Source organism: Hakea prostrata, chromosome 5, assembly GCF_041222555.1.
Source record: "Hakea prostrata isolate BN-2017 chromosome 5, UWA_Hpros_2, whole genome shotgun sequence".
NCBI lineage: Eukaryota > Viridiplantae > Streptophyta > Magnoliopsida > Proteales > Proteaceae > Hakea > Hakea prostrata.
Genome location: NC_142604.1, coordinates 16,143,657 through 16,147,669, shown reverse-complemented (window position 1 = coordinate 16,147,669; position 4,013 = coordinate 16,143,657). Strand labels below are relative to the sequence as shown.

General features: G+C 48.3%; 1 pseudogene across 1 annotated transcript; it reads right to left on the bottom strand.

Annotated features, from left to right (window-relative positions):
• Window positions 1-2,649: 2,649 nt before the first annotated feature.
• LOC149015428 (putative xyloglucan endotransglucosylase/hydrolase protein 23 pseudogene) lies at window positions 2,650-3,793 on the bottom strand (annotated as a pseudogene). The gene is made up of 3 exons (XR_016173564.1): window positions 3,297-3,793; window positions 3,021-3,214; window positions 2,650-2,938 (listed from the first exon to the last, which is right to left on the bottom strand). The product of XR_016173564.1 is annotated as a putative xyloglucan endotransglucosylase/hydrolase protein 23 pseudogene (transcript).
• Between the last annotated feature and the right edge of the window lie 220 nt (window positions 3,794-4,013).

Below are 4,013 nucleotides of genomic sequence, written 5' to 3'. Positions count from 1 at the left end.
CGCTTCTCAGCTCCCGAGGAAGGAGCCTTTTTCTTTGAACTCTTGTCCGGGGATGCCCTGGGAGGAAGGGCTATCGCCTTGGCAGCGGCAGGAGTTTGAGCCGGGACTTTTTTGAGTACTCCCGAAGGAGTCTTGCTTGTAGACACAGGCTTCCGTCGCTTGGCCTCATCCATATTCCCGAGCGCCATGGCCAGAAGATCATCTTCGGAGATGTTTTGACTCACTGAAAGACGAAGAGTACGTATCAGGTCAGCACAACATAGACAACACATAAATAACAAAAAGAGACTTACTCGGGGAGAAACCCCATAGCTGAAGAACTGACTCGTACTCCATGGAATACCCATGGACTGCGAGTTCGTCATCGTCAACCGAGTTTATTATATCTACATAGTCCTCCTCCTCGGGATGAAGGGCGACAGGAATGTTCAGACGGTCAATCTTCCCCTTGGAGACTTCTTGGAATTGGGTACGGAAGGGCTCGGGAGAAGGCGGTTTAAAAAAGAGATAAAACTCCCGCCATTTCTTGGTAGTGGACGGGAGGGAATCCTTCAGAATAAAGTTCCCTTGAGAAGGGGAAATTCTTTTGGATAAGAAAAACCAGCCGCGTTGGCTGTGAGGATGAAGGGAATAGTAATGGTGGAATAAGCCAAAAGTCGGGAAGACCCCGATCGACTTACAGAAACCGACGAACCCGATCATAATCCTCCAACTGTTCGGGCTCAAATTGGAAGGACTGAGCTTATAATGCTCAAGCACATCTATGAAAAGATCATGCAACGGAAGACGTAACCCCCCGATAAAAGCATCATAATATAAGGGATAAAATCCCTCGGGAGGACTATTTACTCTCTGGCTGTCAGTCGGGATAATAACCTGATACCCCTCAGGAATACCAAAACTACCCAAGAACCTATCCAGATCCTCGGGAAACAAGGAGCAAAGATAGAATTCAGGTCCCGAGGAGTTCTGGACAAAATTAATGTGCCAGGGAGTTAAGGGTTCGGCTTGAAGAATTTCTAAGGCCGCGGAGTCGAGTTTTTTAACGTCAGGTTTACGAGGGATGGCCCCCCGGAAACCGCTAGGACGTTGAAAGGGCGGTCGAGGGGGAGCTTTTGATCTGGATGGTCGGGAGGTAGATGGGACATCAGTCCGAAGAAAGGCTTGGGAAGATACGGCAGGGGGATCTCGGGAAGTGGCCGTAGACTCGGGTCTTAGGGCACTCTGAGCGGAAGGAGTGGCAGAATCAGAAACGAGAACAGGGTTCGAATCGAAACTTTGATCAGGACCCTCCCGAGATTCTACACTTGGAATGGTCTCAACCTCGGCCTCTTCCTCTGCTTCTACCCCGGTCTCTATTTCCCCTTCCACTTCATCGGGTGCGAGGGATGGAGCCGAGGCTTGCATCGCCTGCCTCTCTTTGTCCTTACGGAACATCTCTTGAATCTCATCATAGAGTCGGGGATCGTCGTCCTGGGTTGAGCAGCTATTAGATTTGGATTTCTCCTCATCAGAAGATTGCTCATGGAGTTCTTTCAGGCGATCCCCGGTCAGGTTGTATTTTTTCGTTTGATCGCTATCACCCTCGCTGGTATAACCCTCAGCCCGACGACGCCTATCACGGTAGATGGGGACGGGAACCTTGTTTTGATACCTAAACCCTCTCAAGCTTACTTTTGGCTTCTTCGGGGCCTTATATCTTCTCGGGGCCATAAGGAAAAAGAAACTTACTGATTAAAAAGCAGGGAAGGCTTGAGAAGGCTTCAGAAGTCAGTCGGGAGCGTTGCTTAGTCGAGAGCGAAGAAAACAGTGAGAAGAAAAGGAAGGTAAAGGCCCCTATTTATACTACCGGAAGAGGCGTTACACTTCTGGATCAGACGGTTACGACTCTTGACGATCAACGGTTGCAAAGCAAAAACGGTTCGCCTCCCCCGAAGCTCTCATTATGAGGCCTACGCCTAGCCACCTGACGTGTCAATCCCAGGTTGGGCGAAGTCCTGAGGACAGCCGTTACAAAAAACGGCTGGTCACTTTAGTGCGCAGGCATTCAATGCGCCCACTAAGGGATATCCCTGGAAGTGTCCCGAGGGAAGGGAAGACGAGGAGCCTCCCGAGACACGACTCATTCCAACCACTTAACTATCCCGAACATCGCAAGCAACGATCGGGATAGGGGGCTTATGATACGGAAGGATATGCACCAGGCGGGTATAACCCGAGTTAATGGGTACCGTCATATTAAACGGGTTACACCCGTCCATATCATGATGCAACGTAATCGGGTCCCAGCTGAATGGGGCTCCACATTGCTGTTAGTCGGGAGGGATGCCGATCTTCTATAACCGAAGGCGTAACGTACGCCACAAATATAGCAATCATCCTTATTATAGAAGGTCAACTCGACAAACGATTGAAGGGGGCTAACGACAAGGGAGCATGATCCGAGGAGAAACATCAGTCCTTGTCAAGCCAACTTACCAAACACGTAAAAGGTAACACCCGCACTATAAATGCATAGATCTACCCCTCCGGTAAGCAACCAATACACTTTGAGCATAATCTTGTGTAGCTTTTGCACGAGACCTCATTCGGTTCATCATCTAACTTTGCCATCGGAGGCGGCTGCCCGGCACACAAGCCGGCCCGCATCTAACCTTTTTCTTGCGAGTACCAGCTGTTACCAGATGCAGAGGAAGGTGAATTCGAGTTGCAGGAAGACGACCCAGAAGACCAAACACAGGCATCTGCATTGAACTTACGGTAGGAAGCTGTGAATGGAGCTTGAGTCCAATCTGTTTTGATGAGCCCACCCCTCGTAGCCCAGTCATCTGCATTCCAGAGACTTGAGTAGATCCTCATGGGTTGGTTCTTTGGGAAGGGAACACCTTTTGACTCTAAATTCTTAAACTCTCTAATGGGAGTTCCATCAACGGAGAATCTAGAGGAGGGAAAAGAAGATCAAAATCAGAAACTAAACTGTAGATGGTACTTCAAATTGGGTGGGTTTGAACAATGCTTACATGATTCGTTGGGGATTCCAGAGGATGGAGTAGGTGTGGAAGTCTGCAGTTGGGTCGAACCAGAGATAGAACTGCTGCTCTCTGTTGCCTTTCCCTTGACCGAACACGTTAGTGTGAAGAATGTAAGGATCTCCACTGAGGTTTCCCAAGAATTCAAAGTCGATCTCATCCCATGATGCCCCTTTTGAAGATAACTGCAACAGAATACCACTTCTGAATTAGGAATCATTTGAGAACAGATATGGAAAATTGAAGTGAGAATCAACTGGAGCTTACATAATAGGCTGTGACAGTTCCAGCTGAGTTGCCAGGGACGAGCTTGAGCTGCATATCAATCTTTCCAAACAGATATTCTTTATTGGATTGGAAACCAGAGCCAGAGGCCTGGTCAAGAGACAGAGTGAGAAGGTCCCCATTGTTGAGGATCTTGGCACGACCATCGCCCCAAGTGAGAGTGAAATCTTGGTTTAAATTACTTGCAGAGACAGCCATTAAAGAGGTGCCCAATAAGATAGACACCAACACTAATGAAACAGTGAAGGAAGAGGAAGAGAAAGCAGCCATAAGAGCTAGAAACAGTGGATATGCTAAACTTGAAGGGAAGGTGTTTGCTTTAAATCTGCAGTGAGACTGAGTAGTTGTGGCTGCATTGGAGGTCTATACATTTATATAGAAGAGGGTTGGCAGGGAATAGAGGAGAGAAGTGGAGTCGTGAAGGGAAGAAAGGCATGGACTGGGAAGTGAGACTTGAGAGCGCATCGAATGGAATTTGAGCTGTTCACAGTTGGATCCAAATGAGTTGTTTTGGTGAGAGTTGGATCCAAATGAGTTAACAGCCTGGAAAAGGCAGGGTTCTCATAAATTGAAGTTGAAAACTTCCTTTCTTTTCCATCACGCGGGGTGGGGTGGCTGCCAACCAATGGTAGACGCCGACAAAGAGACGAAACTGGAGCTGCTTCTTCAATGACTACGTAGGGTATGGAATGAAGCCTT